Consider the following 14,086-nt stretch of genomic DNA (forward strand, 5'->3'; position numbering starts at 1 on the left):
GGGGGGGTTGAGGTGCGGAATGGAGTGAAGTCCAGTCAGCTTCCATATGCAAACGACCTTGAAACACTGGCCCAATCAGAGAAGAGTGGCCTAGGCTGCAGTGGGTGGGAGAGAACTCAGGCAACACAGTCAGTGGATAGAGACACCTTGTGATTGACACATCATGGAGCCAACTGATTTTGGAGTGCATAGAACGTTGTGGGAACACTTTGTTCAGTCGCACAGTCGAGTCTGACTCTTTGCGACCCCATGGACCAGCTCCCGCCAGGCCTTCCAGTCTTCCGCCGTCCTCTGAAGTTTGCTCAACTTCATGTTCGTTGCATCGATGACACTGTCTAACCATCTCATCCTTTGCCGTCCCCGTCTTCTTTGACCTTCAATCTTTCCCAGCATCAGGGTCTTCTCCAGTGAGTGCTCCCTTCTCATTTGGTGGCCAAAGTATTTGAGCTTCAGTTTCATTATCTGGCCTTCCAGGGAACAGTCAGGGTTGATTTCTTTGAGGATTGACTGATTTGTTCTTCTTGCAGTCCAAGGGACTCTCAAGAGTCTTCTCCAGCACCATAGTTCAAAAGAATCTATTCTTCGGCGCTCGGCCTTCCTTATAGTCCAGCTCTCGCAGCCATACATGACTACTGGGAATACCATTGCTTTGACCATGCGGACTTTTGTTGGCAGGGTGATGTCTCTACTTTTTATCATGCTGTTTAGGTTCGCCATCGCTTTCCTCCCAAGGAGCAGGCGTCTTTTAATTTCATGGCTGCAGTCACAGTCTGCGGTGATCTGGGATCCCAGGAACGTGAAGTCTGTCACTACTTCCACGACTTCCCCTTCTATTTGCCAAGGAGTGATGGGGCCGGATGCCATGATCTTAGTTTTTTTGATGTTGAGCTTCAAGCCCACTTTTGCGCTCTCCTCTTTTACTCTGAGCAAGAGGCTCTTTAGATCCTTTTCACTTTCAGCCATTAGAGTGGTATCATCTGCATATCTGAGGTTGTTGATCTTTTCCCCAGCAATCTTAATTCCCGCTTGTGATTCATCCAGGCCAGCATTTCGCATGATGTACTCTGCATATATATTAAATAAGCAAGGTGACAGTATACATCCTTGTCGTACTCCTTTTCCTATGCTGAACCAATCAGTTGTTCCGTATCCGGTTCTAACTGTCGCTTCTTGGCCCTTATACAGGTTTCTCAAGAGACATGTGAGGTGGTCTGGTACTCCCATCTCTTTAAGGACCTGCCATAGTTTGTTGTGATCCACACAGTCAAAGGCTTTAGCATAGTCAATGAAGCAGAAGTAGATATTTTTCTGGTACTCTCTTGCTTTCTCCATAATCCAGCGAATGTTGGCAATATGATCTCTCGTTCCTCTACCTCTTCGAAACCCAGCTTGTACTTCTGGTAGTTCTCTATCCACGTACTGTTGAAGCCTAGCTTGTAGGATCTTGAGCATGACCTTGCTAGCGTGTGATATGAGTGCAATTGTGCGATAGTTTGAACATTCCTTGGCATTGCCCTTCTTTGGGATTGGAATGTATACTGATCTTTTCCAATCCTGTGGCCACTGTTGCGTTTTCCAAATTTGCTGGCAAATGGAGTGCAGAACTTTAACAGCATCCTCTTCTAAGACTTTGAATAGCTCAGCTGGGATACCATCACCTCCACTAGCTTTGTTGTTAGTAATGCTTTCTAAGGCCCATTTAACTTCACATTCCAGGATGTCTGGCTCGAGGTCAGTGATTATACCGTCGTGGTTGTCAAGGACATCGAGGTCTTTCTTGTATAGTTCTTCTGTGTATTCTTGCCATCTTTTCCTAATCTCTTCTGCTTCTGTTAGGTCCCTACCGTTTTTGTCCTTTATCATGGCCAGCTTTGCATGGAACGCTCCCTTGATTTCTCCAATTTTCTTGAAGAGATCTCTAGTCCTTCCCATTCTATTGTTTTCTTCTATTACTTTGCACTGTTCATTCAGGAAGGCCTCCTTATCTCTCCTTGCTGTTCTCTGGAAATCTGCGTTCAGTTGGGTAAATCTTTCCTTTTCGCCTTTGCCTTTCGCTTTCCTTCTTTCCTCTGCTATTTGTAAAGCCTCATCAGAAAGCCACTTTGCTTTCTTACATTTCTTTTTCTTTGGGATGGTGGTGATTGCTGCCTCCTGTACGATGTCACGAACCTCTGTCCATAGTTCTTCAGGCACTCTATCTATCAAATCCAGACCCTTGAATCTATTCTTCACCTCTACTGTATATTCATCAGGGATGCGATCTAGGTCAAACCTGAATGGCCTCGTGGTTTTCCCGATTTTCTTCAGTTTAAGTCTGAATTTTGCAATGAGTAGCTCATGATCTGAACCACAGTCAGCTCCAGGTCTTGTTTTTACTGACTGGATAGAGCTTCTCCATCTTTGACTGCAAATTATATAATCAATCTGATTTCGGTGTTGCCCATCCGGTGATGTCCATGTGTAGAGTCGCCTCTTAGGTCGTTGGAAAAGGGTGTTCGCTATGACCAGTGTGTTCTCTTGACAAAACTCTGTTAACCTCTGCCCTGCTTCATTTTGCTTTCCAAGGCCAAACTTGTCTGTTATTCCGGTTACCTTTTGACTTCCTACTTTAGCATTCCAGTCCCCTATGATGATGAGGACATCATTTTTTGGTGTTAGTTCTAGGAGGTGTTGTAGGTCTTCATAGAACCGGTCCACTTCAGTCTCTTCTGCATCAGTGGTTGGGGCAGAGACTTGGATTACTGGGATGTTGAATGGTGTGCCTTGTAATCGGACCGAGATATAGTCCTCACTTATATACTCTGATATGCCACAGTTGAAATTCTATACTAGAATTCTAAAGTCAAAGATTCAGAGGTAGCTCTGTTTCTTCAAAAAGTGAAAGTCATTACCCTGCATCTGAAGAACGTGGCTCTGGCAACGTGTGCGAGTCAGGTAGTGGATCATAATGGGACATTATAAATGTTCTCCTGAGCAGAATCATACAGTAATTATTGGTTAAGGTAGAGATCAACAAATAATATGAGAAAGTTTTGGTTCCAGGTGTAGTGGTTAGACTATGATCAGGAAGGTAAAGGTCTGAACCCCTACTCTGTCATGGAAGCTCACTGAGTGACTTTTGCTCTCTCTCAGGTCATGTTCAGATGGTCTTTACATCTGACCCAGGCACGAATGCCTGGTGGATTTAAAGGGAACGATCAGACAGCGACATCTGGGAAAGGTGCCACTTCCATGATCAGTCCGTTTTGCCCTGCCAGGGAGCTGTACTTAAAAGATACCGGTGGAAGTCCGGTGCTGTTGCTTGCTGATGAGCCAATGATGGATTTTCCTCCATCTGATAATTCCAGCATGCAATCAGCCCGTTGGGATGGTCTGCTGATAGCCTGATAGCCGCAGAGGTCTGCTCAAGCATTCAGGACAATTTAATGTTAATCAATGGCCCGTTAAATTAATGAACTTCGTTAACTGAAATTGGACCTCAAGGGAGGACAATGTAGGTGTTTCCCCAACAAAGTAGTCCCTCCACTGACCCAGATCTCCAGGGCAGGGTGGTTGATCAAGACTCGTTTCATCCAGCCCTGGCCGTCTGCATCAGAACAGAAACTGAAGGAAGAAGTTGCTTATGCTTGGACTGTCTTGTTGGTTGCTCCATAGGGAGAGATGGGGTGGCATAGGGATTTCAGCTACATGTCCCTCAGGCGGTGTTTTAACCACATGATTCTGTGCATGCATGGAAAACTAAGCACACAGCAAAGAGCATATGCGCATGAGCAACATATATTTTTAAAAAACCCGACCATGCAGCTCCTTCAGGGGAATGCCGTCTAGACAATCCACAACAGAGTCAGTGCATGGTAAGGCGATTCACAGGGGGAGCTGTTTGGTTGTGCAACACCGGATACAAAAGATCGGGATCAAATCTGAGCTGGGCCAATGGCGGTATTAGCTGCCCATCTGAATGCTCAGACTATGGCGGGATTAGCTGCCCTCAGACTAACTTATCTCACTTCTGGGAAAAATTGTTAGCCATGTCACTCTAGGAATCATTGGAAACTCTGTGGTAAAACCACAGAGTTTCTGACAATTCCTAGAGTTAAGTGACATCACTTCTGCATTTTCCTTGGAAGAGATGTCATGGTGCATGCAACAGTGGCATGTTTTTACATTTTCTCCTGCCACTACTCTGATTGGTGGTGGGCAATGAAGATTACCAGAGGGACATCTACCAACCCTGGAGTTATTCGATGTAAAATATGGAGAGTCCACTTGCATGCTGCTTCAGGAGACAGTCAGCAGAAAAAGTAATGAAATTTCCTAGTTAAACTGTTTGAGAGGAAGCAGCATATGCCTTGGGAAATGGCCGGGTGTTTAATAAGACAGCATTTTTTTTGTGAACCATTCCAAGATACATTCTCATCCTGTTCTGGATCTTTAAAAAGCTGACATGGTATCAAAACTGTAAAAATCAATATTGCAATTGCATTCTAAAACAACAACAATAATAAAACACCAGCAACAAAAATATAAAATGTAGAGAACCTCAGAATGATTTTTTTGTGTGATTGGTGAATAATTTAGCAGAATGCCACATAATTTAGTGATTATGACCCAATAGCTTTGTTCAGTCCAATCCCATGCATGTTTATTCAGAAGCAAGTCCTATTGAATACAATTGGGCTAGGCCTGGATAAGAACAAATATGACTGTGGCTTTAATCTATTTTTTCCCTTCCAGGGGTTTTGCTTTTCAAATCCCAAGTTCTATCCTCATGTGCTTCTCATCACTCTGTATTTTAATTAATTTGACTGCAGTGGGATTAATTAGTAGGCCAAATCTTACAAAAAAGGGGGAAAAAAGCATTTGGGGAAGAAAATGCTTATTCATATAAAAAGAACTGCCAATACTATGATGTCAGCACTTGGCCTCAGACAGTAATGAGCACGTCCAGAAATAATAACCTCTAGAAATGACTGCAATAGCTTATGAGAACCAAAGAAAATTGAGAGAGAGACCTATTAAATTTGATATTTGGGGCGGTAAACTGCCACAGACCTTAGTTTTCTGCATGGCAGCTAAAGTGAAGTTTTCTGCCTACATGACAGAAAAAAATGAAGTTACTTAAGCAAGTGGGGGTTAATGTGTATAATGCAATTTTATATAGAATCCAAGCTCTCTGCTCTGCAGAGGTTGGAACCCTTCTCTAGCCTCAGGAAGCTTTGTCCCACTTAAATGATTCTTCTTCCAAAGGAAAAGCCACATAAATAGGAGGAAAGCTCCTTAGGCTGGAGGAATGTTCCTTAGCCCAGAGGATCTTCCTACAGCCTAAGGTTAGATATACACCAATGGCATGTGTCGCATCACTCTTAAAGCAGTTTGAGCCTAAGGAGCCTTGCACCAGCTTGATGGCTCTCCTCCTCTGCAAAATAGCGATTGAAATTGGAGGAAGGCTCCTCAGGATTAAGGAGAGGTTCAAACTTTGCTGAGCAAAGTTTCTGCTTGTTCATCATTTTGTTTTTACTTTTTAAAACTGTTGCTTTATTAGCTGGCTGAAATGTTAGCTAACTGAAATTTGGCTACTGAAAAATATACTAGCACTAGGCAGGGCATTTCTTGTGGTGGTACTCACTGGTACAGAGTACCACCACATTTTTGGGGGCCGTCTCCCAACTCCTGAGAGGGAAACTGGTGGAAATCAGGGCTGCCTTATATATGACTACTGGCATATTATTATTATTATTATTATTATTATTATTATTATTATTATTATTATTATTATTATTATTATTATTATTATTTTGACTGGTAGATTGTGTTCTACAATTTGAGACCTAGCCAAGTTCTTTGGAATTGCAGATGTATCTTCGCAGGATTCTTGCTGTTCCAAGCAACACTGTCATCTGAAGCTCAGAAGGTGTTATTTGCTCCATGCCTAGAATGTCCAGGCATTTCTTGAGACTTCTAGGCACTGATCCAAGGTCTCCAATGACAACTGGAACAATGATAACCTTCTTCTTCCAGAGGTGCTCTAGCTCTATTTTTAGGTCTTGGTATTTCATGATATTCTGTTTTTCTTTTCTTTTCCCTAGTCTGCTGTCTCCTGGGATTGCAGTGTCAATGATCCCACTTTCTCATTTTTTCTGCAATTGTGATATCAGGGATGTTATGCTTCAGGTTTTATCTGTTTGTAATTGGAAGTCCTTCATCATTCTCCATGATCTTGTCTGATTTGTGCTCCAATGAATTTCTGGCTGATGGTAAGCTATACTTCTTGCAAAGATTCCTGTACAACATGATTTTCTTTATAGTCAATCTGAGCAGTTTTACTCCAGGCACTGACCATGTAATTGACTGTTTCATCCTTTGTCTTGCAAAGTCATTATTATGAATTGTCACACTAGTAGATGGTGTTCTGCAATTTGAGATCTAGCCATGTTCTTGGGAATTGCAGATTTGATTATTATTATTTTTACAAAAAAGCCACTGGAACTACCAGACTGAAATTTTGTCATATTAGCCCCTATTTTAATAACAGTCCAAGTATCCTGAAACAAACAACTTATGTATATTGGTGTATGAGATGGTAAAAATGGACAACGTCATGACTTGCAAATGAAAAATTTCAGTTATGTTCTTTTGATGCACTATTCCTTGTTTTAATTTTAAGAAAGAGAATGTGCTCTGTGTGGAGCTGCCTATGGAGACTTATGACCAAGATCAACTGCTACAGGCAGCCCATATAATGGAAACAAGGGGCGATTCTGCATCTGGCATTCACTCCACATTTTCTCAACACTGAGGAAAAGGTGCAGCTGGGGCAATGCTATCCTGACTGCAAAGTCATCCCTGAACAGCCATAAATCTATGCAAAAGGTACCAAAGGAAGTGAAAGCATACAGTGTAGAGGGGAACTTCTGTTCTAAGGTGGGTTTGGTAAAACAATGGAGGGAAAAGCCAATGCAGAACCGTGTACTATCTAAGGCCAAAGATGGAAATCATTCAGACGTCATTCCTGCACATATTTTGGGGGTGCCCTGTTGTGTGTTCTCTTTAACTTGAAGCTGGCTTAAAATCATTAACTACACTTGCCTGGAATGTGACTCTAAAATTTAAACTACTTTCAATATCTCTCTCTTTCCTTTACTTGAATGCCTTAGATCTGACCCCTTTGGAAACAACTGGAGCCAATGGGTAGATGTAAAATTACAGCATTGGGATTCTTTACCCCTCAGTTATCCACACTGGGATTCAACAAAGTTTTTGCTGCAATAAGGAGCAGTCTTGAGATCAGGGTTACCAACTTCTAGGTGTGGCCTTGAGATCTCCTCAAACTACAACTGATCTCCAGACCAGAGAGATCAGCCCCCCTGGAGAAAACTGCTGCTCTGGAAGGTGGAATCTATAGAGTCAGATCCCCATGGAGCTCCCTCTGCTCCCCAAACCCTGCCTCTCTAGGCACCATTCTGTTTGGTTTTAATGGGTTTTTAAAATATGTTTTTATCAGGGGTCATTTCCTGCAGGAGCGCACAGGAGCGGAGCTCCGGCAGTAAAGAGCCCAGGGGGCGGGCACATGCAACAAGCCCCACCCCCTGCTTCCAGCAGCCCTCAGTCAGAGCAAGAAGCAGCCAGGTAAGTTGCAGAGCCCATCCAGCCCCCCGGTCCAAAACAGTCCAGTGGCACCTTTAGGACAAAGTTTTATTCAGGTACAAGCTCTCCCTCCTCTGTGAGGACAGATCTGCACGTCCCCGTCCCCCCCAATAGCTAGCAATCCAAAACAGTCCAGTGGAGCCTGAGCGGTGGGTGTTGCCTTCTGACAACTTCTGTTGATGTCAGGGGGTGTGGTATATGCAAATAAATTATGCTAATGAGCTCCTGCACCTCTTTTTCTACGAAATGACCCCTGGTTTTTATTATCATGTATGTTTTAAACCTGTTAACCACATTGGTGGCCCTGATGTGGGTAGAAAGGCAGGGAATAAATTTTGTAAAGAAAGAATAATTCAATAAACTTTTTAATGAGAGTTTGTGTTTTGCTTTTCAAGCACTTCTACAATTTCCGTTTTCAGTTTATGTTGTTCTGTAGTCCAAATGATATTTGCTAATCCGAGATTTTAATGTGGGGAAACAAATTCAGAAGTCCCAAACAGTCCAGATGGCAGCTCCAGACCTTCAATATTAAATATCTGATTCTTTATATCTTAGCATAGGATTGGATTATATGATTCCCTTCCCCCAAGGAGACAGATTTCCTTAATAGGATTTTTTCCATCCCAAAGTAATTAATTTTCCCAGAGAACAGGATTATATCTTCTTTCAGTCTCTGAATGCCATTTTTAAACGGAATGTTGGTCAGTAAAAATATTAATGATTTGCTTTTAGCAAACCAGGACTGACAACACAGTTGTATTTAAAAATTGCTATCATTGCTGCAGTCGTTATACAACATGGAATTTTATCGCTAATAATTTAGAAGCTGTGATATGTTTGAACTGATTGCTGCTTTGCTTTAAAATAATTGCTGAAATTCCCCTTGTAGGCTTTAGTTCCTATTAAAAGACTTTCGACCTTGAAGCTTTTATTTGATTTTGAATGGCTTTTCATTCAAATGCAAATAGTAATAACCCAGAGAGAAAGACTTCACTTACCGAGTGGATTTGCTTTCTTGAGTTCTAAGGAGGATGAACCTAAAAAGTTTGTTTTTAATTTCTTTGCTAAAGCTTTGGGTCAATGAAAGAAAGTTAACGAAGGAAACAAAGCAGCAACCTTTTCCCTCCCCTTTCCTGCTGAGCATGTGCTGTGTTTATGCCTAGTCCCCCATAAAGTGAAGCTAATTTTCTATGGTAATGTCTGTATTGAGAAAAAAACAATCTTACTCCTTTCTATATTGTTGTGTGTTTTTGGAACATCCTTTGCAAGTTTTTCATCCCCATAACAAACAACTGCATTAGAATGATTTGCCAGTTTGTTACGGATTTACAGGCAGGGAAGACATGAACTTGCCACTTGATAGTCCTTTTCAGAAGTTACCACCACATGTTTATGTTTTTATAGATAGATTTACGGAAGTTAAGTCTGTCAAATGGCTACTCGCCATGGTGACTGAGGGGAACCTCCACATTCAGAGGCAATAATCCTCTGAATCCCAGAGCCAAGAGGCAACATCAAGGAAGGTCTGTTGTTGGCCATTCAGAGGAACTGGGTGGCCAATGTGTGAGACAGGATGCTGCACTCGATGAACCACTGGTCTGATCCAGCAGGGCTCTTCTTACGTTTTTATGTGTACTGGGAGCTTACCAACCATACATACATCACCCTGATATGAGTGGCTACCATGTCATGTAAGTTAGGTAATGCACATATTTACGATGCATGTGCAGCTCTAGTAGAAATGAACTGACCGCTGAAAAGACATAATGTCAGGCTGGAACTCTTCTTTACAATATTCCCTCCCCCCCAGTCAATTTTGGAGTATGTCCTCTTGGAAGTGAAGTTCACTAGGTGGGTTGCTGTGTGGCATAATCTGCTTGTAAGGAGAGATTCTAGTCCTGAAACAGAAGACTACAGCCTTGTTGCTTGAATGGGTCTACTATTAAGGACTGCTCCAGTCCTCTCGCTGCTTGAAGTAGCCTATTGTGGAATAGACTTCTGCATATGCATAATTTCCCAGTTGTTCTGAGGAGGAAGCCTTGTCCAACATCTGCCCAGATATCACAAACTATATTATGGTGAAAAAAAGTACCTATTTAATGAGGCCTTTGAATCCCAGAAACATAATCAGGTAAAGCTCTAACAATAGCTGCCACCAACATAGGGATGCCAGCCTCCGAGTGGGAACTGGGGATCCCCTGGAATTACAGCTCATCTCCAGACTACAGAGATCAGTTCCTCTGGAGCAAATGGATGTTTTGGAGGGTGGACTTTATGGCATTGTACCCCACTGAGGTCCCTGTCCTCCCCAGGCTCCACCCCCAAATCCATGAGTTCCCCAACATGGAGCTGGCAACCTTACCCCCACCCCACCATGTGCCAGCAGCCAGGGGGGACCTGGCAACCCTAGGTCAATGTGAAGTTTATTATACCAGCTATTCCTAAGATATTTTGAGGGGGAAAGTTAGCGTGGATACACATACACAGTTATTAGTACTGTTTCTTGTGTGTTGGATTTAGATTTTCAAGAGGTTTATATCTTGATAATTATTAATGAATTAACTACACAGTGTTATTTCTGACCTTTGCTGATCCCTATATTGTTATGGAAGACTGGGTGAGGGATGAGCAGTTTGGAGCATTACGTGTCATGTTATCGTAGGAAATGTAGAGCAAAGGACTGGTAATGGGTATTTGGTGTTTAATTCTCATCCCTTGCTTCTGTCTTGGACTAGGAGTTGCAGCCAAGGATTGCCATGGGATAGTACATAAACACCTAGTTTCTTTAAATGAAACGAAGCCCTTGGGGATATGAATTGCATCCAAGGGAACTCACGGATGTAATTTCTGAGCCTCTGTCTATTATTTTTGAGCATTCTTGCAGAACAGGTGAGGTACCAGAAGACTGGAGGTGGGTAAATGTTGTCCCCATCTTCAAGAAGGGGAAAAAGGAGGATCTAGGTAACTACCGACCTGTCAGCTTGACGTCTATACCTGGGAAAATTTTAGAACAAATAATCAGACAGTCCTTGAGCATTTAGAAAGGACAGCTGTGATTACTAAGAGCCAGCATAGGTTTCTCAAGAACAAGTCAGGTTAGACTAACCTTATCTCTTTTTTTGAGGAGGCTACTACCTTGCTGGATGAGGGGAATGCTGTAGACATAGTTTATCTTTATTTCAGTAAGGCTTTGATAAGGTTCCACATAATATCTCGTTGACAAACTGGAAAATTGTGGTTTGGATCCTATGACTGTTAGGTGGATCTGTAACTGGTTGACAGATCGCACATAAAGAGTGCTTGCGAATGGTTCTTCATCTTCTTTGAGAGGAGTGACAAGTGCAGTGCCTCAAGGATCTGTCCTGGGACCTGTTTTGTTCAACATCTTTATCAATTATTTGGATGAAGGAATAGAGGGAATGCTTATTAAATTTGCAGATGATACTAAATTGGGAGGGGTAGCAAATATGGTAGAAGACAGAGTCAGGATACAGGATGATCTTGACAGGCTGGAAAACTGGGCTAAAACAAAAGAAATTAATTCCAATGGGGATAAATGTAAAGTTCTTCATTTAGGTAGGGAAAATCAAATGTGTAATTATAGGTTGGGGAGACTTGTCTTGGCAGTAGTATGTGTGATAAGGATCTCGGGGTCTTAGTAGACCATACACTGAACATGAGTCAGCAGTGTGATGCGGTAGCTAAAAAGGCAAATGAGATTTTGGGCTGTATCAACAGAAGTATAGTGTCCAGATCACGCAAAGTGATGGTACCACTTTACTCTCCTCACCTAGAGTATTGTGTTCAATTTTGGGCACCACAATTTAAGCAGGATATAGACAAGCTGGAACAAGGGCAACGAAGTTGGTGAGGGGTCTGGAGACCAAGTCCAACCCAGCTGTTCGAAAGCCCTATATGGCGAGTAGATAAATGGGTACCTGGCCTTAGTCGGTCAGGGGGGTACCCTCCCCTAGAAGAAGCAGAAGAGCTGTGGCTCCAGAGAGAAAATAGCGGCACCGGTAACAACAATGGCGGCAAAACAACGGCAGAAGCAGCGGTGAAGGGACGCCCCCCCGGAACAACGACTGGTCGGAGGTCAGCAGCGGCGTGGCGTCATTAGAGAGATTGGAGCGGGAAGGACGTAATCCCCATCACCTGCGTGCAGCAAGCCCGACGAGACAGCAGGGGCCGCTGTGGAAGCCAGCTAACTGAAGTCCCCCCTCTAAGAAAGAACTGCGCAAAGAGGCATGTGACCGCCCGGAAAAAGACGGAAGGAGAAGCAAGAACATCTGCGGCAAAAAAGCCTTCGGAGGGTATCTGGTAGGGTTCCCATCCCCATGAATTTGTGGCCTTAGTTAGGATTCTAGAAAGTGTGTGCACACACGATACTCTGTAAGCCGCCCAGAGCCCTTTAGGGGTGGGCGGGGTAAAAATCCCATGTAATAATAATAATAATAATGAGGAAAGGTTGAAAGAGCTGGGTATGTTTCGCCTGGAGAGGAGATGACTGAGAGGTGATATGATAACCATCTTCAAGTACTTGAAGGGCTGTTATTATTATAGAGGATGGTATGGAGTTGTTTTCTGTTGACCCAGAATGCTGGACCAGAACCAACGGGTTGAAATTAAATCAGAAGAGTTTTCGGCTAAACATCAGGAAGAACTTCCTGACAGAGCAGTTCCTCAGTAGAACAGGCTTCCTTGGGAGGTGGTGGGCTCTCCTTCTTTGGAGGTTTTCAAACAGAGGCTAGATGGCCATCTGACAGCAATGCTGATTCTGTGAGTTTAGGCAGATCATGAGAGGGAGGGCAGGAAGTGTTGCCTCAGTGCTTAGTTCTTCTGGCCCTTTCTTAAATGCCCAGGGAAATGCTGATCGCCACTTTGGGGTCAGGAAGATTTTTTTTCTCCAGGCCAGGGATCCTGGAGGGTTTTTGTCATCTTCTGGGCAAAGAATAGTAGTCACTGGGGGTGTGGAGGGGGAGGTATTTGTGAATTTCCTGCCTTGTGCAGGGGGTTGGACTAGATGACCCTGGAGGCCCCTTCCAATGCCATGCTTTTGTTATTCTAGCCAGCTTAATGTCTTTGAGAAGCTTGCATGCAAGACATGTTTTTGTTTGGATTTTTAAAATATATATATTTGATTTCTGTTCTTAGCTGTCTTGAGCCCTGCAGAGGTATAAGCAAGGTACAAGTAGTTTAAAATGAATAAATAATGAGGATAACTATTGTTCTCTGTTTTAGCCAAGTCAGTCCTGGTCTACATGTTCCATTTTATTCTCAGGTGGTAAAATGGGCTGTACCACTTCAGACTGCAGGTAGGGAGAGTCACATTCTTAAAAATTCTCTGTAGAATCAGTTACTTATGCATCTTGACTCTAATCTGCCCTTCCTGGCCACTAACCTCCCATATGTAAAGGTTGAGGAAGTCTTGTTTCAGTGTATCTGAAGAAGTGTGCATACACACAAAAGCTTATACCCAGAATTAAACTTTGTTGGTCTTAAAGGTGCCACTGGACTCAAACTTTGTTCGGTTGCTTCTAATCAACATGGCTACCCACTCAAATCTGCAAAATCATGTAACACTACAGAAAGAAGTTCTAGCCTTACATACTGTGCTAGTTTTCCATGTACAGGGAATTATTAATGCAGATGAAATCCAAGGCATGTGATCTCTCACAGGTTGTCTGATTTGGTACAATCCATTCTACCACCTCGGCTGCATTATCACAACATTGTTCTGCTGCATGACTAGATCTGGTCTTAAACTGCCCTTCATCCATTGAACCACAACAGTCCCACTGCAGACTTGAAGTAAGGAGGTCATAAAATTGGACATGAGGATTTGTTTGATGGGGGCTTAGCATATTTTATATATTTAATTGCTTCAGTGAAGTGATTGCTATGTAGTAAACCACTATAAAACATGCTTTATGACTGTGGATTTCCTGGAAGAATTATAAAGGGCATGTATTTTTGCTGTCAATACATTTTGTTAATGCCAACAGCTAAGCAGATTAATACGGTTGTCTTTTACAAAGGTTAACAAATATATTTTGAACTGCTAAAGTCTTTAATTAATAATTCTGAAAGTTCTGGAGGAGACATCAACAATCACCCTGCAGGTCACAAGCCAACTTCTTCCTAAAAGGGGAAACCCACAAATAGACTGAAGACGTGAAGTGCCTTGTACTGTCAGACCATTGGTCCATTGAGTTCAGTACTGTCTACTCTGACTAGCAGTAGCTCTCCAGGTTCACCATATGTTGGGGACTGAATCCGTGACCTTCTGTATACAGAGCAGATGCTTTACCACTTATCAAGGGCCATCCCCCTATGTAGTTTCAGGGCACATCTACATTTAAATGAATCAGTTTTTACCCCAGTTAACTCTTATGGCTTCACCAAAGAATTTTAGGATCTGGAAGCAGGGGACCTACTTTTC

Source organism: Gekko japonicus, unplaced genomic scaffold, assembly GCF_001447785.1.
Source record: "Gekko japonicus isolate JY-2015 unplaced genomic scaffold, Gekko_japonicus_V1.1 scaffold1960, whole genome shotgun sequence".
Lineage (NCBI taxonomy): Eukaryota > Metazoa > Chordata > Lepidosauria > Squamata > Gekkonidae > Gekko > Gekko japonicus.